This window comes from Haliaeetus albicilla, chromosome 4 (genome assembly GCF_947461875.1).
Source record: "Haliaeetus albicilla chromosome 4, bHalAlb1.1, whole genome shotgun sequence".
NCBI classification, from domain to species: Eukaryota; Metazoa; Chordata; class Aves; order Accipitriformes; family Accipitridae; genus Haliaeetus; species Haliaeetus albicilla.
In genome coordinates, this window is record NC_091486.1 from 13321323 (window position 1) to 13342136 (window position 20814).

At 41.3% G+C, this 20814-nt stretch overlaps 1 protein-coding gene across 4 annotated transcripts in view; it reads left to right on the plus strand.

Moving 5' to 3' along the window:
* The window catches only part of SEMA5B (semaphorin 5B), a 282708-nt gene that overhangs the window by 73442 nt on the left and 188452 nt on the right, over window positions 1-20814 (plus strand). For 3 of the 4 annotated variants that reach the window (XM_069780967.1, XM_069780963.1, XM_069780964.1), the window contains exons 2-3: window positions 5660-5883; window positions 16053-16104. The gene's annotated coding sequence lies outside the window, so the exon portion shown is untranslated. The remainder of the gene's footprint in view (window positions 1-5659; window positions 5884-16052; window positions 16105-20814) is intronic. The other variant, XM_069780966.1, reaches the window with a different exon arrangement.

Here is a 20814-nt window from a genome sequence, read left to right on the forward strand (position 1 = left end):
AGCGACTGTGAGGTATGCCTGTGCTTAAACTGATCAGACAAGTTTTATTACTTCTGTCCATCGATGCTGCTTTGAAATATGGCAGGCTGATCCTATTAAGGTAGCTCAGAAATGTCTTTCCAAAATGGCTTTTGGGCCCTGGTTCCCACACTCATTTAGTTCCTTGATTCACTTCAAAATCTCCTCCCCTCAGCATTTGCTGCATTTGTTCACACAGATGCATTGAAAAATGGATTGTTACCCAGCGGTTTTCTGTAACAAAAGGTGTGTTTTGGTCCAGATCCAGAGAAAGACGTACAGGAAAAGATCACAACCGAGGAAACTACTGTGTCAAATTGCACATGAACAGTGAGAAGGTAGTATGCATATGAAAGAATACAACTGAGTTAAAAAAATATACACATGAAGGGAGAGGTAATTCAATTGAAACTCACAACTGCATTAACCTTACTGGTGTTGGACAGTGCCTGACTCCACAATAAATCCTGTACACCAAAGTTCAAGATTCAGATTCAGGAAAACATATGACTTCTTAACTTCTTCCCTGTTTGGCAGCATGATCCAGTGCCTCTCGCATCACTGTGAACCTGGTTGTCAGCTCTCATGAGGCTTGGGGCAGCACCGAGACCCCCACAGATTTTTAATTCCATGTACAGATGTTTGTGGAGCCACAAGGGATGAGGCTGGTCTGAACCAGAGCCTGCAGCAAATGTATCCTGAGTATGAGTGAGGATGCAAAATGAAAGCAGTCAGGGAAAGAAAGATTTGGTGATGGAAGTTAACAAAACACCTCTCATTTTAGTGCCATGTGTTTGAGAAGAACAAAATCACTCATAAGGCCTGAAGGTTGAAAAACAGCTTTGTCAGGATAAGAGAATTTACAAATGCGTTATTATGCTGTTGCTAAGATCACACCTGTAGTATCATGCACCAAGATCATGCACCAAGTTCATGCTCTTAACTTCAGAAATCGGTCTCCAAAGGAAGACCACAACATTCAAGGAGATACAAAAGTGGGAAAGAATTTAGCCAATTTCATCTAAAGAAATGTTTAATGGCAGGGTGATCATCTTAAGGGTCATTTAATACTGGGAAAAGGAAATGACACATAACACAAGTAGTAACACAAAGAACAATGAATTCAATTTAATAAAGGGCAAATTCAAATTGGAAATGAGGCTAAACTTTTAGATGGTTAAGGGCAGGCAGAAAGGGAAATCGTTTGCTTAATGAGGTAGTTATGACAAACTAGATAGAAATATTCTGGTTTCTGATTTCAGCAAGTGTGGAGTTGAATCTTTCCTGCCTGATACAGTGAGCTCAACCAGGGAGCCCAGCAGTGTTTTGTCAGCCTTGTGCATCATGACCATTAGCTGCATTAATAATCCATATTTGAATAAAGGCACTACAGTAGCATTGGTACATGTTGAGAGTCCTTCTTTTGTCTCTAACAGTGAAGAAAGAAATCAGATTTTTCGTGGCTTCACAATATGAATGAAAAAGTTAAGTATGCTGTGGTTGTACAAGCTGAGGTTTATAGACCACATGGAGATTTACAGCCCTACAGCATTTGTGTCTGGTCAGAATCATGTTATAGAAAGGCTGCTGGGCATTTTTCTTAGGGTTGCATGGGACTTGGGTGATTCACTCTGCACTGTGTTGCAGAGACAACTGGACACCCCAGAGGTACCTGTTCAAAATCCTACTCTTGTATTCCACTTCCACTGTTTCTGTGAAGCAGAGCTGACCTGATGGCTGTTAGTAATGCAACAGTTGATCTTAATTAACCACCTACAGGTCTCGCTGCTCCAAATGGGCTCTTAGTCTCCTGCCTGCTATAGCACTTTTTAGGAGTATGTCTGAAAATAGCCTTCTATCTGTGTTGCCAAGAAGGCTTTATGAAAAAAAGGCTACGAATGCATACTGGTAGAACCTCACATCTGAGTAAAAGTGGACCAAATGTATTTCTAGTGTAAACTTACTGGAATTAGTGAACAGTGCAAGAACTGATACTGATATTTAAGTCAGTGATTCTAATATGATGAAGACAAGTGATTAACAAAACTGTTTATCTCTTTGTGGCACAGATATACAGTTGATATTTCTTGCTTTATTTTAAATATATTGATGGGCACAAAGTATCTAATTAATGAGGTTTCATAGGGATCCCAGTTAACAGGTAATGATCACCAACTGGTTTTTGCAATGTCTGAAAATGAAATGATAGCATTTGGTGCATGGAAATGGCTCATATTGTCCAACACAGCTGATGATTACTGTATTTAAGTAGCAAGAGTTCTCATAAGGATTTGACCTGCACAAAAATTAATGCAATTTTTCCAGGACCTTGATAATGATCAGGAAGTGAATGTAAAACTGTGATCTCATGTAATTTTGAAAGTTAATGGAATAATCTGATGGGCAAAACTTGCTAGGGATCTAACTGTACACTGAAAAATAAAGAAAATCTTAAGGCATTGGTCTCTGCCAGCAGCAATGGAAATGGAGAAAGCAGTAGATTTTATTCGACAATTTATCTGAGATGAAAATGGGTGGTGTCCCGAAGAGACATAAAGCAGTGTTGCTTTTTGTGAGTAAAATAGGTCAGCCTAAATACTAACATTGGTTGTTAACATCCTACTATATATGTGTATGTTGGAGAGCTGGTTGGAAAATTAATTTATTGCTGTAAAACCATTGCTTTTATAGAAATCTTTCTTTAAGCTTTGAGATTTTCATTGGAAAAATTGAAAATTAACAGTTTCTGGCTACCAGAAAGTTTCAGATGGAAACCTGGTTTCTGGTCAAGTTTTTTTCCCCAGTGCAAACACATAAAAGCTTGCAGAAATAGCCGTCTTCACTGGTGTAGATGTTATTTACTCTACAGCAGAAATGAATCCATTTTTGTCTATTTATTCTGTTTTGTCTCTTGATTCTATACATCCCTTACTGGACATACTGTCCACCTTAGCTGCTAGCTCCTTATTCCAGTTGTGAGTTTCTAAGTCTTGGTTTCTAAGTTTCTGTTCCAGTCATAAGTTTGTAGGGTGCTCAGAGGGCTTGTCATCCCAGTTGCTCTCAGATCTCTACTTTTTGCAGATGAACTGAAAATTAGTAATAAAGTGTTTGTGATGTTCAGTGAAAGCAATGGCAGCAGTTGCCCTGGCAGTAAATGTCAAAGAAAGAAGCTGTAAAGGCTGAAGAAAGTAGATGCAAATTATCAAGAGTAAATGCAAGACTTTTTTTTTGAAATAACTCAATCTTTTTGGCTGGGGTCAGAGGACAACAATCACAGATTTAATCCATCCCTCATATGAGTCGTTGAAGTTGTTGAATAATAACCCATAAAATTTATACTAGTAGAGTTGTTCCAGGACCCTAGGAAAGGTAATGCTCCCTGGGTGTTTCGTGGAAATAGTTTTTGGACCTATGTAGCACATTAACAGGGTTCATCAGCTAATATGTAGCGCTTACTGGACTCAGCTGTGTAACCGGGGAAGTTGAATTGTTGGCAGGAGGCCAGAGAAAATGATCTGTTGGTTCCTTCTTGCCTTCACTTGTCTGAATAATGGTCCGAGATGCCCCTATAAATGCCCACAGTGTTTGCACTGAGCAAAGAAAGTATGGAGCTGCAGAAAGCTGTGTGATTAGCATGAAAACATGCCTTCATGCAGGCAGTCCTCTGTGTTGTTAAAAGGTAAAAGCATGGATGTTTCAGAATTTGTTGGGATATTTTATATAGCTTAGGCAGACTGGTGTCATCTATTATTAGCAAGCAGAGCTGGCTGGGAATGTGCTAGTGGTTGCAGGTCCCTATTTAACATACAGATATATACACCTCTTTGAATAGCCAGTAACTTTGTGGCTTAGTCTTTCGGCTGAGAAGTGAAAGACGGGTGTTAGAGGGTCTGGTTAAATTAGGCAGCACAGAGATTTAAACTTCAGTCTTTTGGCATCAGGTTGTTCCTTGGGGTGCAGATGCCAGTTGTACTTTCCCTAGAATGTCTCATTTTTATCCCCATGTAAAATGGGAGAAGCTTTGTGGGATGAGAAAACTCTTCCTGTGTTGTTAAAGTAAGGACTTATTTCCAGTATCTTCCTTCCTTTAAGTAGGTGTTGGTAGCCTTTTTTTGGTGAGATACCACAGACTAATTCCTATCATCTGCTCTGGGTCTGTAGTTGAACAGAGTAGTTTATCACCAAGGGTAAATAACTTTATAACTGCTTCTCTTCATTTTATCTCGGCTTGTCAGTGTCTGGCAGATTGTCCATCTTTTACGCCATTCCTCTTCAGCTCACTAACAGAGTCATCATTAGCTCTGCATATAGGGCAGACTTGGGGATTTCATCACTTCTCTGAAGTTTGATTTACTCTTTCTTGGGTTTTCTTTGAACTTTATTTTCTTTATAGGTGAAAAAGTCTGGGTTCTGCTCTGAATCTGGTCTTCACTTCGTATGGTCTTAACGCTTGTAATTACTGCTGGACTGGACTGACCTGAAGTGGTGCTGTAACTGTTTGGAAAAGCATTTATGATGTTGGCATGTATCTCTCATTTTGTTAAGTTTACTTGTACTGTTTAGAACAATCTGAGGAGATTTATAATTGCTTGTTTTGTAATACAGCCACAAAGAATTAAGTAAAGGCTTTATAAGTAATCTCTCTTTTCCTCTAGCCAAAGAAACACTGTCATGTTTTCATATATCAGTTTATTTAGGGTCAAAGTTTGGCTTCTCTCTGCATTTGATAGGCATATATAAGTGCTGCATCTGAGTAGTTCACAGAGGAATTTGGCACTTTGATTTTTAAATGCAGTGCCAAACATGTGGAGACAACAGCGTAGCTTGATTAGAATGCAACAATGGGAGGTATATTTTCATCAAAAATTACTACGAGAAGAGACGACAACTTAGGAAACCAATTGCAATTAAAATTGTAACTAACTGAGTTGTTGATACTGGAGATGGATAACTGCTGGCTTTAGATATTTGCTAGCTAGGCAGAAACTCAGAAAATAAGTGTTTTCTGAGAACACAGATATGGAGGAAAGATGGCTTATGTTTAAGACTCTACACTGGGACTCAGAAAATTGACTTCAGTTCCATTCCTGGCTGCCTCACAGGATGCCTCTGTAGTCTTGGGGATGATTACAAACTTTTTACCATATGTTTATGCTGCATCTAGTGATCTGGAGCCCTTATTTTAGTTGGGTTTCATGAAATTCTAACCTACTGAATATTTACTCATTAGTCTCTACCAGCAAGTAAACAAATGGTCTTTGGAAAAATTGAACTGAGTCATGTTTACACTGACAAGGGATTCTGTGACTTGGTCAGTGATGGATGAAAAGTAGGGACTTCAGAGGTGATGACTATATCAGACCCCAGGCTCAGACCAGGCATGGGATCATTTACATTGTTTCAAAAAATGTTGTGAGGAGGGAGAAGAGAGAAGGGGAGGTGTTGCTTACCATGAACGCTATGAGCTATTTTCCCAAGATCTTAGTCACGTAACTCAAGAAAGAGGAAGGACCTGACAGAAGTAGAGAGCGCCTTCCTCAAAGAGGACTTTATAACATCATCATTGTATCAGCCAAATGCAGGCACTCTTCTTCCTTAATCAAGGAAAAAAAATGCCTTTTTTTTTTTTTTTTTTTTTTAGATAAATCATCCACAAACAAGCTTATGAGAAAAATAGAAGGAAGAAGGCCAAAGAGGCATGCCAGAGAAGGAAGTTTGCAGAGTGCAAGGGGTTCAGAGAAGACTGCAGTGGGACTGCCTCTGAGAGGGAGCGTTTACATCACTAATTCTTGACGGGTTTACCTTCTGGGACTCTGACCTTAGACTGCTGCTGGGGCATTTGTCTTGGACTTGGCCTCTGGGCTGGTGAGTTAGTGATGGAATGACACATGACACATCTCTCTGTTGTGCTGAAACATGATGTTTTCAGATTGCTCAGCGTGAGGGGTTTTGGTCTCTGATCATTCTGTTTCTCCTGCTCCAGTGGTGAGAGGATGTGTCAAGTAGTTAAAGCTCAAATCTGGGAGCTGGAAGACTTGGCCTCTGTTTCTGAGGCTGCCACAGCCTATTTGTGATTTTGGACAAGGCAAAGAAAGACAGATGTTAGATGTAGGGTTTTCCAAATGGCTCAGGGCTCTCTTAACTCTGCTGTCATGGGACAAAATGGGACTTTCTCCCTTGACTTTGTTGGGAACAAGGACCTTATATTTCAGACTGTGCGTAAAGTAGGTGGGTTTCTGTAATCATTTGGATACAAAAAATGTGTGCCTGCTGCAGTGCAGGGAACTGAGGCAACTTTTGCAGATGCTGTTTAGTGGGCGGGGGAAGCACAGTTTGAATAAAAAGGTTGGTCACATTCAGGCCCTAGTTATACCAGTTCAAATCCAAAATAATGTTGTTGGTGTGTTTAGCCAGAGGTCATTGTTACACAAATACCTACTACTTCACAATCACTCAGTATAGGTAGATGTGATGCGGTGTGGGCAGGGGAACAGTGAATGGAAATTGGCTAGTTTAGTCCTAGAATATATCCCAGACAAAGTAAACAGCATCGCAAGGGATTAGCTTTGTAATACTGCTTTTCCACGGTAGCATTACAAGAAGATACTATTACAGCTTGTGCCCAGTTTGTGCTGTCTGAAACTAGGAAAACTTTCCACTTTGGAAAGGTTGGAGCTTCTGTTTGGAAAATAGAAAGGCATTTTTAAGTTCCATGTAGAAAATTAATTTTTTATTTTGACAGAAATATACAATGTTTCTCTCTGATGTTGTAGAACGATGGACCCAACACAGAGTTTTCCAGAATAACCAATCTGGTCCCATCCTGTTGATTCATTTCACTTTGGACTGTCTGGCAAAGAGATATGGGTCCACACGAAGTTGTTCTAGGGGAGGCGGCAGTACTGGTCCTGCAGGCAGCTCCCAGCCTGGGAGTCCTCTGAAAAAGAGGCGGCGTAAAGGAGGGTGCAGGAATTGATCAGGTGGTGCAATTTGCAGAGACCAGTCTACAGAAAGCTCTTCAGTAAGCCCCAGAAATCCCAGATACACTGTTCATTTTCAGGTTGGTATGCTGAGCACAGATTTGGTCATCTGACAAGGCAGGACAAGGCCATATGGCCTAATCCTGCTGCTGGAAAAAAATACACAGCCAGAGGGACCGACTGCCACTGTCCCCAGAGAAAAAGGAATAGTTATGTGCTTCTTATGCTATGGAGGCTTGCTCAAGCAAGTCCCTCCTGTACCGTGGGCAGTCTAGAGGCAGAGGAATGTTATCTTATGAGAGCTATTTAACTGCTTATTGGGGATCCTAGAAGCCCTGTGAGTTTGATCTTAAAATTTGCTTGGACTTCCAGTACTTTGGTTTGTGGCATGGTGCTGCAAGCTTGGGGTTGCTGGCCTGGAGCCATCACTGCTGTAAAAGCACAGACCCTGTTAGCTGTTTCTCTGGTGTCCTGCAGTGTGAGCTGGTGGGGAGCCGCACAGGGTGCCAATAGAGACCAACAAGACAAGCTTGGTCCCCTTACACCTCTTTCTTGATAGACCTGCCAAACCCAAAAGACTGGATGTGTCAATGTTGGCGAATCAAGCTTTACTGTCAGGAGAGAGTTGTGTTGGAAATTTCCTGGGCAGATCTACTTACTGCATCCTGGGTCTGGTTTAGAAACAATGCAAAGAGTTTTGCTCAATGGGTTTTACTTCTCTGATCTTCATTGCCCAGAATGGTGCACAGCAGCTGTACTCTTTGGAGGGGGAATAGCATTTTCTTTGACTAAAGATGTTTGCAGTTATTTCCCATCTCCCCTTGAACTCCTTTCATATTTATATTCATATTTTCAATGCTAATGAGAATCGTGACTAAATGCGAAAAAGATCCTCTGTCCCTTAAAGCTTCTCTTGGAATAGCCAAAGAGAAAAAAAAGTAATGAACTAAAGCTCCCTCTGAGTCTTTGACTCATCCAGTCACCTAAATTGGTAAGTGTTAAAGAAAAGTGTGTGGCTTGGTGTGACCACGCAGGGCGCTCTGACTGGCTCCATGACTTACATTGCTTTGGCTGGGTATCACAGCGTGCATATGGTGCAGGATTATGCTCTGTCCTCCGGTGCCTGCCACACTTACACTCTGTAATCAGACTGAATTTGGGATGAATGTCGACTACAGCAGAAAACTATTTCCAAGCAGCTGTAGGTTTAATTTAGGCCTTTTAGGATCAAATTTTCATCTCCATATAAATCCACTGGAGGAAAAAGTTTATTTAGATGCACACCTGTTGAAAGTAGAATCTAGACTTAAATGTTGTCTTCAAGCAGTATCCCGGGCCCTGCCTCTGTGACCTTCCATGTATATATCCATGCTTTTGGTGACAGCCTTAAATTAACAGTCATGGCTGTGTGTGGACTAGGCAGGAATGAAAACAGTGCCTAACTCCATGTTGTTCTCAGTAGAAACATTGCAAGCAATGGGGACTAGTGTTTGGGAGGCACCGGCCCATAAGTTGAGGTTCCTCCCTTTCCCCAGCTGTGCCACTGGCTTGCCATAAAATCCTTTGCAAATCACTCACCTTCTCTGGAGGTTCAGTTTTGCTTTTGTAAAGCAGGAACAATGATTCCTTTCAGCTGTGCTTCCACAGCAGTGATTGAGCAGGGCTAACAAGCAGTAATGCAGTCTTCAGGGAGTAGCAGCACTGAAGCTACTCTAGCGAGTGTTTTGTACTAGGAGAAGAATGGATCCTTAAAATATTTAATCAACAATCTCTGGCTATATATACCCCCACTTCTGCATTAAATACTCTTAGTGATTTAGGGCTTTATTATGTCTTTTCCTCTTTTGTTTATCTCATGTTCTTATCAACAGGAGCTTCACTTTAGACCATGATAAAGCTTGTTAACTGTACTTTTACTGGCTATAGTTGATAGGAAATCATCTGCTTACTTTTTTTGTTATAGTAGTGACCCCATTCTCACTTTCTGAACTATCTTGTCTTTTTTTAAAGGGAAGCAATAATGAATTTCCATATGGGCTATACCTTGTAAAAAGATTATCTCCATTTATTCTTTTTATAAAGTTTTCAGAAGGGAAGGCACTGTCCCAATGCACAGAAGCAATTTTTCTTTTCAATGGATCCTGTGACTCAAATCTAAACCTTTGCTCTCAGAGGAACACTTTTCAAATGTTTACTCACTGCTTGATTCCTGATAGGCAGTCTGGAAAAAAAACAGATGAGGTGTTACTCCTGAAAGTTATACTGCTTTATATTGTTTGAAAGGCAGAGATTGAACTGATTTGTCTAGCAGCTTGCCTTTTCTCAAATGGGGGAAAGAGTTCCTTTGTAGCTCAGGCTTTTATCAACAGTCCAGTTAAAGTGTTTTATATATATACATAAAAAATCATACAACATTTATATAAAGCCTTTCATCTTGATGGCTCCAAAGTAGTTGACAAATTTGTCAAGTAATTTGTCAACTATCTTCCTCAGAAGTTATCTCTTACTCCAGCACAAAAATGGAGGTATTTCTACGCTGGGTGAAATTATTCGTGCTACTAATAGCTTTTTAAAGTAACCATCAGACTTGGAATGCATGTGTTACAAAATTTTAATCTAAGAATTTTAGAAACATTTTCCTGGTTATCTAAGGGGATTTAATTAAACATGAAGCCACCTTCTTGTTCTAGTGAGGCCAGGGAGAAACTGGTGCATGAGGTGTGCTGAGCAGGAGATGATTAGCACTGTGTGTGTGCTGTGGGTAACTGGGAAAAAAAAAAAAAATACAACGCTGAAGACAAAACCAGGGTCTTAGAAAGATCCCCTTCTGACAGTCACTTGGTGACAAATTCCTGTTTTGCAGTACAGCTGGAACAGATTGTTGTATGTGGGCAAAAACTGCATGAACTGATCGGGATGCCTGCTCCTCTCTGGTATCCCTGTACCCATCCCAGGCTTGGAGAGGAGCCTCTGTGCCAAGAGCGGGTTGTCTTCCTGGGGCTGGTGATGTTCCTCACAGCAATTTGCCCTTTATCTCACTGGTGACACCATGAGCTTCCGTGGGCAGTATTTCCATGTAAGCCTTATGTATGAGCAGTGTTTGCCTCTTCTGGAAGGGCTCTGCATACACATCCCACATACATGCACACTCTGCATCTGTAAGCCTTTGTCAGAGGATCCTCTTGGCTGTTGAACCTTTCCCTTGTGCAAGTCATTGGCTACCTCGTGAACAAACATGTTGCAAGGTGACTAAGGGTTTCATGATGGGATCCGTAGCATGAGTGTATTAATGGCGTCAAGTGCTATTTATTGGCTCCAGTGTATTTCACTGCGCCCTTGGCGCATTCGTGCTTCCTGTATGAAACTTGGCTGAAGGAGTCAGAACTGCAAGACATCATCCCAAATTCCAGCTGGGATGCATAACTTGGCTACATGACACTCTCCCCTCTTTGCCCCCCTTAGTCACTTCCCATGTTAAATAGTTTCTCAGGACTCAAAGGGGAAGGGGGAGATAATCTCCAGGCCAATGATTCTGATAAGGAGAAAATTGCATAAATAAATTAGCCATGATGAATAGTAAGAAATTGTCACTTTTCTCACTTGACTGGAAGTTGTAGCTTGCTGAAATGACAGTCCCTTTCTTGCTGTTGGGGGGTTGGGATGTAGAGAGTGAATGCTGGGGGTAGGGATTTATTTTAAACATATTTTCAAATTGAAAAAAAAAGTGTGATTTATTTTCTTTTGCTGCAGCCTGCTCCCAATTTTCAGTTTACATTAATAGCTGTGGGAACAGCAGTTCTTATTGTCATGTACTTTAGCTATTAACACTGTGTCTGGTTTGACAGTACATCTCTCTTAATTTTTTTTTTTTACTCCCTTGCGATCATAAAATATTTATCAGCCTTCCTTTCTAATATCCTTTGGCATGTCCAGCTAGTTAATTTGCGTCTTTCTTTCCTCCTTTAGAATTTGATTTTTCTAACATCATATACTTAATCAGAAACAAACCAACTCTATTAAAATTTCCTTTTATTTTTTTTTTTTATTAGAAATTTGTTTGAATTCATATTTAATGGAATGATTTCTCCAGGAGCCCCTAACGGCTTTCTACCCCAAATGTTTGCTTCATTGATATTTTAATTGCTGTAATAATCAGCATTCTGAATAAGAGGTCTTTCCCCTAGCTCAGTAAACCCGTACTGGCTGAGTAAAGCATGTCTGTGATTTATGTGCGGATAAACAGCTTTGGATCCTACCCAATCACTTCATCAGTTTTAATTCGGCTGCCTAATCAGTAGCAAACAGGAGGGTTGGTTTTTGTTGTTTTTTTTGCTTTGTTTTGTTTTGAACGGGGTTGGGGGTGTTAATATGGTGTTTGGCCTGTTCCCCAGAATGGCACAGATAGCTCCCCATTTCTCATCATGTTTGTGTCAAAGTCAGCTCTGACTTTCTGAAAGAGTTTATAAGAAGGAGATGAGATGCCAAGACCTGCCTTTGGGCTTTCGTTGGTATCCAAGGAACCATACAGATATGCAGTCTGGAACAACGAGTCTGCTCTTATCTCATGTTTTATAAAGGACATCCCTCAGATGCCCGAGAAAAGTGGAAAGGCTCATATAGAAGCAGATTTTATTTTCTGTGTGTGTTTAGGGGTTGATGTCTTCAAAATTATTTTCACAGCAATCATGTTACTGCTGTTGCTGTTTCTTAATAGATATAATGACTTTGATGGGGTCCAGGAGGCGGAGGTAACTGGAGCCTGTGGGGTGCCCCTGTGCAGGGGTAAAGAACCCACTCTCACCTTTGCAACTCCAGCCTATAGGTTGCTGTTACGTGTCAGCTATGTGCACAGTGCTATAAAGGCCAGGGTGGTCCAGATGACCCCAGACTGAGGGTCTTCTAACTTCAGGCTTGTGACCAGAGTTCCTGACCTCATTTTTGTCTACCATAACCCAAGCAAATGCCTGTTAAGGTTAAAACATTGGACCATTTACATTATTATCTGTTAGTGCCATGTGTCCAGAGGTGAAGTGTTCTCTGATTTATAAGCAGCCTCTGAAGGATTATGGAGGGCAACCCCATTTTTGTCATCAGATCTAGGGCAAGCAATACCATCTGTAATAATAAAGCTTACCTAAAGAGCTTAACATGGTTTGAGTAGTAAACCATGGCTTTGTGTCTCTGAACCTTATCAGCTATACTGGCTGCCCTTAATTTCAGTGTGTAACTGTGCCTGGCCGCCTCCCTTACACTGGGGGACTGCAAGAGATATTAGTAGCTGTTCTTCTGTATCTTTTTTTTTCCTCTTTCACAGCAGCCCTTGCTATGTAAGCAAGCAGCAGGCTTGGGAAAGTGGTGCTAGGCTGGGTGGCCACCACTGGACTGTTTAGGAAACAGGTTAATTTGGAAGGAGAAGACATTGGCATTGTTACTGTATCTTCTTGGGTGTTTACATCATAACCCAAATAACGTATACCACCTTTTTTTCCACTTCATGTTAGAACCCCACAACTCTATGTTTCACTATTACCAAGAAGAATCCCAAGAAGAGCTGCTAAACTCAAACTTTTTGGCTCAGCCTTAATTCCTTGCACACACCCATAGCTGTAGGGGCTTTAAATAGAGCTTTGAATCATCATGAAATTCAGAGAATTAGGCTGGGCTAGAGGGAAGGGCAGCAGGGTTTGTGGCAGTTTGGGATCAGTTTGCAGTGCAGATGTGCATGTCCTGAGGGACCTTGGGTGAGGTGTTTAATCCATCTGCTGTGCTGGGTTTTTTATAGCTTGCAGAAGGGCCGTAATGTCTCCCGCCTTAGACTGAGGATGAAGAAAGGATAAAACCATGAGTAAAGAGAAGACATTCAGATCCTGTGGTGGCTCTGGTACAGCTCCACCTCTGCTACAGCAGTCATTGGGCTTTTTATCTGCAGTGCTCAAAGATTTTTTCAAAAATGGTTGTGAGCATTTTTATAGTCTTCTTGTGCATGGTCAGAGGAAGGCAATGTGGCTTGCCCAGGGTTGGGGAGCAGTCAGTGACAAGGTGGCAGTCATGCCCCTGCCAGCAGATCCCACTTAGCAGAGCTCAGCTGGCAGCTCTGGAGATGCAAGCATAGCCTTGGGGAGAGTGAAAGTGACTGCTTTCTCCTGCTCTGCAAAGGTGAGCCAGCTATTGTACTAGTCCCACAGGTTCCTTGCCTCAGGTTGGGCAGTTTATTCTTTTAATTTTGGAATTCCCTGCCTTTGGCTAAGACAGCATGGATTTGGAGGTGTGTGTGGAGCAGGAAGTTTGACTGTTATACTATGCTACTTATATTATTCTGCTTCCTTTTAATTGATGACAGCACTATGGAGGTACTACCAGGCTGGGGATTTTCCTGGCTCTGACTGGAGAACAGTGTACAGGTCTGGTTCTTTCAACCTCAACAGGAGCTCTGAGCATCCTGTTCATATTAAAATTAATGTGAAACGAACTTCCAGAGTCCTGAAAGATGAAGACAATCCCATCTGTCTACCTGCTGCTTTAATGGAGAGATAGGAAAGGTTTCATGCTGTAACCTGAGAGGGAATTCAAACATCTGAGAAATAACTTCAGGAGAAGGCCCAGTTTCTTGCAGATCAAAGGATGAGTTTAGGGAATCCTCTATTCTCTGATGAGAAGGGAACTATTATGTTTAGAGAGTTAGGCAGTTTGCAGACCAAAAGTCCTTCTGGTGATCAAACCTGAGAGTTTGTGCTGACCAAAGTGGCTTACTTTTTAGAAAAGACTACCTGTCCTGGAGGTTTGAGCTAACAGATGCATCTTATTTTCTTACAACCTGGTATGCTGGGCTCTGAACTGCCTCCTGGGATGTCACCAAAAAAGCATTTCCACTGTTATCATTTTAAAGAGCAAGAGTCAACTGGCAGTGAAGGCTGAGTCCTTTTGTGGGGTGCTCTGTCACCCTTGGGTTCCCTTGGGTTTCCCACCTTTGGGATTCAGCCCTGGCAGAACAGCTGCAGAAATTTTCGCATCTTTGTCCCTTTCCTATGATTTCTTCCACAAGGGAAGACTGATAGGAGAAGGAAGGAAATGTGAGAGTGTGTATGCATGTTAGTCTTAAAATCTTGAAAGAAGGGACTGTGAGAGCATTTTCAGGGTTATGGAAATGTGATGAATGAGGCTTCTTGTAGAAAACAATTGCTTCAGTCCTCTCGGTGAACTGGGTGACTGGTTTCTCTGTTGCTGCAGTTTGCTTTTTTCAGATGTTGCTACATTTATTATGACTTTTTCTTCATTCTTTTTTATTTTCCCTTTTCTCTCTCCCTTTCCCCTTTCCCCTTTCCCTTTTCTCCTTTCCTGTTTCCCCTTTCCCCTTCCCTTTTTCTTTGCCATTTTATTTTCCTTTTCCTTCTTTTTATTTTCCTTCTTTTCCTTCTTTTTCTTCTTTCCCTTCTTTCCCTTTCCTTTTTCCTTTTCCTTTTCCTTTTCCTTTTCCTTTTCCTTTTCCTTTTCCTTTTCCTGATTCACACTATTTAGAAGCCATTGTTCAAGGAAGAATTACCAGGATGGTGAGAGGTCTGCCTATGGCTAAAGTCTGATGGCCTGTCTTCGAGTGCGGCACCTTAACCCATGAGAGCCCTCTGGCATGATATAGGGTTTCGGCAGACCAGATTTTAGTTTCTCTGGAAAAAAACATTTTGTCTTTTTAGTATCTCCATTCCTTGTCTGTGATGTAGAGTTAGCAGCATGTGCTCTTTCTCAGGAGTGCGGTGAGGAAAAACCCATCTGTTTTGTGAATGCTCAGATATTGCTCTAATGGAAGCCATATAAATAACTAGATAAATAATTTCAGTGAGATCATCTGTCGAGCATAGGTAGCAGGGTCAGAATGTCTTCACACTGAATCAGTTCTTACTGGCTGAGTGGGATTTGTGCTCACAAGCCATTGTGCATAAGCGTCCTCTGATTTTTGCTGTCTCTGTCTTTTCCCTTCCTAAACTTTTAGCTCCTTGATCTCTTGCTGGTAAGCTCCATGGAGCGGAGACTACCATGGCCAATGTCTGCACTGTGCTTAGCACAAAGAATTCAGGCATAGGGTAGGCTTTGGGGTGCTGCCGTAATATGAAGCTAAATGATAAATTATTAGAAAATAATCTAGAATTTGTTATAGTTTGTTGCAAGTTTTGCCTCTTCCATCAGGTTGTGGTGGAATTGGGGGGTTTGGATAAGACAGAAGGGTGAAAATATTGAAAATAACCTTTGAGGTGTGGGTTTCTTGAGCAGCTTTGTTCATTCTGTGCTTTGCTTTGGGATCAGTACCCTTGGTGTTTCAAAGACTGGGGATATGGGCTCATAGCTAGTGTGCTAGCTGTCTGCCCTGCCAGGCTTGCTGTGAGACCTGGGGCAAATTATGTAGGCTGTGTTCACATGTCTTCATCTGGCTGCAGCTCCTGGATTGACTTGAACAGTTTAAATAGGTCTTTACCAACCTGTATCTGACTGCATTTGTGAATTCTGCTGAACAGAATGGAGGGTGCAATGAACTCTGGCAGGGGTGAATGATGAGGCAGGGTGATGGGTGGTGGGGACAGGAATGTCCCCAAGCAGGGCACTGCAGTGAGGAATAAGATGTGTGTTCACAGCCTACATTTCTCACTGGTGCAAATCTCCCACTTGGAAACTGGGACAAGAGCGATTCCTTGTCTCTTCCGTGAGGATGAAGCATTCAGGATTGTGAAAAGTTCAGGCAGCGCTGCATAATTTCTAAGTTAGATTGAATGTATTAAAATATTTATTGTTTCTACAAACACGTGCTGCTAGCAAATCTGTAGGCTAGGATTTTTGCAGAAGGCAAATATGAAGAAAATTACTGCAACTGAAGCAAATTTTGAAGCAACCTTCAGATGAGCATTAAGGAAAATTTTTACAATGCTTTGTGGTTAAACTTAAATAATCTGTTTTTTACATTTTGCTTCCAAAACAATGTAAAAATTTGATGTTAAATTCTCTCCCGCATCAGATAGAAGATGTAGTTAGAAATATCCACTGAAGACTCTTTTTCTGATGTTTCCACAGGATTTTCCCTGGAACGTGACTTTGAATATGACACTTCAGTAATGCAGAGGCTGTAAGTAAATAATATAGTGTTTGCAACCCTTCTTTAACAGCCATGTTTACACTCTTTCCAGAGCTTTGCTAGAACTCATCTTTGCTAGGCTCTACCTTGTAAAGAGCTTGCAAGGAAGTGACTGAAAGATGACATGGTTCTAAAGTGGATCGTGCCATTTTAGACACTTTGCTTTATCAGCTTCTTGTTTCATTTAAGAACTCCAATAATGGTTGCTTAATCTGCAGGAGAAAAACCCAAGACATCTGTCAGTATTGCAGGAAATGCCACAAGCAGAGTAAAATAAAAATACCTCATTAGCGTAGATGAGCAGTGAATAAAATGCAGTGATACATTACCAAAAGCTGGCATGCAGTTGGTTCCCAGGAACAGAACAAAGGCCAAGAACCTTACTTTGCTTGTGATACCACTAATTAAAAAGGCCTACTAGAAGCTGAATAAATGAACCCGAGGGGCTGCTGACCTTGTCATGTATTTGTTGGCCTTTGGTAACTTGGTGTCAGAGTTGGGTATCCGAGGAGTCTTATCACAGAGGCAAGCTTTTGTGCAATTCCTGGTTGTGAATGTTTGAAAAAGATAAAATTTCCTTCTCTTCCTCAACTTTTCCCATTTTTTTCTAAGGTGAATTAGTGAGCTGATAGTTTTGGTAGCTCTTTTCTGAATTCTGCATTGTTTTTCCTAATCAATTCTCTCAGATCTGCTCAATCTCCATTTAATTCCGTCAGCTACTCAACATCCAAACCTTCTGTAATAAAGAGAGTGCTAATTTTTCCTTTTATTTCAATTGTAGTTGATGGCTTTTGTCAGGTGTTATCATATAACTCAATCATCCACCATTGGAATTTGTAATTTAATCAATAAAGGAGGCCATTTTTCTCAATGAGATCAAAAGAGAAAGAGCTCAAGGAAAATGCACGGTAAAAAGAAGGTGAAAAACAAAAAAGGGTGATAGGAACTGTGGTTTGCGCTTAATAGCTACACACCCTGGTGGCTGTATCTGCCTGGCAAGTTGCAAGCAAAAGAGATACAACTATTTTAGAATTAATGAAACTAATGATTGCACCTATGCACTCATCTTGCAAAATCTCAAGGGAAAGTCATGGATGTTACTTCAATTGCTATGACAAGTACTTTGTATCAATTCCACCACACTGAATGGTGTTAGCAACCCTGTACATGAGCAGTAGTGTTCACACTGGCAGTTTGGTATCAAGAGAGACACCAGGAAATTGAAACTCTGTGCGATGTGAGATCCTCCAACCCTTCTGTTCACATGCCTTTGTTGCATTGCTGTTGCTTTAGACAAGGGTAGAGGAGGGAGTAGCCACAGCATCAGGCCACTCTTGATGTGCTTGCTGAATGGCTCAAGGCTTTGAAGCACAGGGATCTCCCTGGCCTCAGTAAAAGGTGGCTGCGGCCTGTGTACCTGCCCTGTCCCCTGCCCCTGTGTTTGCTTCCACTGCTTCTGTTGCCCCAGAGGAGGGGGTGGTACTGCACTGGCTTGGCAGGATGAGAGAGTGGCTACTCACTACTAGCAGTGAGAGCTCTCTTGGTTTCATGCCCTGGCCAATTTGAGAAGTGCAATGTCTGGAAGAACATCTCTGCCAGTTCTGCTGCAGAAGTGAATTTTGTCCCAAGGTTGAAGGTTTATTTTGCTCTCAGCCTCTGGAACGCAACATGCCTTTTTCACACTGCCAAGCAGCTTTGAGCAAGGCCTGGGAGGGGGATTGAATACCCCACTGGAGAAGTACTTGTGCTGGGTCACAGCTGGGAATCTTTCCTTGGCTCCTTAATTTCAGAGGGAGATTGCCTGGACAGGTCTCAATATCAGACCTCTGAAGAGTCAGCCATGGTTTTGCTGATAAATTGCTGATAAGTATTATGGTCTCAACTTGGCAAGGTTCACAGAGCTCAAGATGAAAGGTATCAAAATTATTCATTCAGAAAATGTTAAGATTTAAAATTACAGTAAATCATTCGGTCTTTAAGGGACATCAAAACACTGATTTGCTTATGTCCCTCCCAAAGCCCTGTTGCTAGTGCTGTAGCCACATTTTCTGCAAATGAAATGTTGAGCCAGCCATTGAAACATGCACCTTGGGGGATTTTTAGAACATGTTTTTTAATTGAAGCAGACACATTTGTAAAGAAAGGCTTAAGAGTACAACATTTTGGGGAAATTTTAACATGCACTGTGTGGCATTTGTCTTGAAGATTTTAGTATCCCCCTTGAGTGCTATTCCAGACTGAGTAAACAGGTATTTAGAGAGTCTTTAGGTGCTTATTTTCAACCTGGGTTGACAAACTTTTCCTGTGGTAAGCACATAATTTCATAAGACAATAAGACAATCAGCTGATGAACTCTATGGTGAATAATATTTTTAAAAAAACACCCCAAACACTCTACAGCAGAAGCTACCACTTAATTGTGACAGAGACTTACCTCAAGGTTTGTTAAGTGTTGAACATCGTGAATTGAAGAATGGCTGGACAAGTGCTGCATTGGGCTTGGTCCTAATTTCTCAGCAATTGTGCCTTTTTGCAGCCCTCTTGAATTCAAGTCCTGCTCCTGTTTCGCACAGCTGTACCAGAAAGTTTTGGACAAGGAATGTGTGAAGTGTGCCAATCAGACGGCTACAAAATCTACAAAACTGCAACTGGCCAACTTCTGACAAATCAATCCCTCTGCCCTTGGAAAATACCATAGAAGCCTTTTCTTGTATGAGCAATATCGTAAATATTGGTTCGTCTTTTTTTCATAAACCTATATTTAAGTCTATTCTCCAACTTTTTTTTAGTGCCAAAGAATTACCAAACATGCACCATATGATTGCTTATGATCTCTGGTTCCTTCTGGTGCACACCAAATAATGTCATCAAAGTCAGTGCCATTCTGTCTGTCGTGTTTGGCCAAATATGAGAGCAGAATTTCTCCCACTGAGTACCTTAATGTGCTGTATTTGAAGATTGACTTTTTGGAGCAACCAGAGTTTGACTGGCCAAAGCAATCAGTGTGTTGCCTAGCCAGGCAGCCTAGGGAACCCAACTGTAAGAATTGAAAAGCTTCTAATGAGAACTGAGGTTGAAAGCATTTCTCGGGGTTGATTTAGCACTCAAGAACTCAGTGCTTTGTGGAATTGGAGCATCCTCAGAAATAACCAATGGCACATGCAGACTGCCCCTCTGTCCTTCCCACAATAATGACTTCCTCTTTTCACCTAAAAAAAGAGAAAATAAGTAATTATGCTTTAGTCCCACTTTTCAGTGGTATTTTGCACAAAATGCCTCCCACAGAGCAGAATAACTGGGGGGGTGAGAGCTGTGCATGTGTATAGTATGCCCAAAAATATTTACATATATGTTCATTATTTTTTTCCCCGTAATATCCCTTGCTTTTAAGCCGATAAAACATTTTGAAACACTTGGATTGGCTTTTCTGTCCTGCTCCCAGCACCAAATCGCCCATTTTAGTGATTCCATGCAGATTAGGAATTTGGAAAAAAAAGAACATTGCAGCCACTTTCAGCTCATCTCTTAAAGGACATTGAGTTTTGCTTCCACTGTTTTTGAATTCAACAGGCTGCAGAAGGACTGGGTGTCATTTAGCTATTAAAGATTTTTGTTTTCCTGATCATTGTGAAGTAGCATCATTAACACAGGCAAATTACCATGCTTCACTGTGCTGTATCCATGGTACATTAGAGGCCCTTTCCCATTGGTAAAGCTGGGTCTATTCTTCTGTAAAATGAGGGGCCCATTGGCAGTTCTTTGGCAAGTGAGACAGAGGGACTATTTAATGAGAAGAAGAGTGGTCTAATAAGGGGGAAAAAGTTGAACATGACAAGTGCAGGGAAAGATAGCAGAAGGCTGATTTATAAATCACTGCATAATTGGGCCAAAATATTCATCTGTTTTCACAGGGCCAGGGAAGAAGGGGGCTGCAGTTTGGGGGTAAATGAGTAACATGATTTTTCCAAAGTACATTTTAGAAAAGTCAAGCACTCTATTCCATTTCTCTTCCCCATACCAAGTGCTGTGCTTTCAGACTAATGGAAACTGGTTTGTATTGCTTAATTTTCTTCTTTGAAATGGCGTATTGGCTTTTGGTGAAGAAATTGGACTTATGCTTGAATACGTCTGGATTTTACAAATAGGTTTTTAGTTTAATAAGATGAAACCAATTAACCAGAAAAGTCATTGCCAATGGATTTTACAAGTACATAAAAATATATTGCTTTTTCTTGAAGCATTTCATCACCCTTTTAAATGTTCCCTTTTCTTTCCTTTGCCACCAGTGACAAAGCACTGTGATGAATTTATCCCCTCATGCCTTTTCCTGAAGACATTGATCTCTGGCCCTGATCATGTGTGTGTATGTGGGGGGGCTGTAGGTATGTGCATATGCATCTATTTATTTCTGTCTCACTTTGCCCTTGGTGGTGTTCAGTGCATTTAACTTGTGGCCTGAGAAAAAACAGAGCACACAAGCTATAAAAAGGTGTTCTTAAAAGATGACTTGAAGTGGCACAGGACCCAAGGGCTAATGAGCAATCTCTCAAAACCAGGTGTTAATGCAACCGCTGAAACATTTGGTGTAGCAGCAACGTTGAGGAAGGCAGTAGCACCTGATTGTTACGCCACTGCATCCCTGGGCGAGGAAGCATCTCCTGGAAGCTCTTCTGTGGTCCCTCATTATGCCAGCTTTGCCTT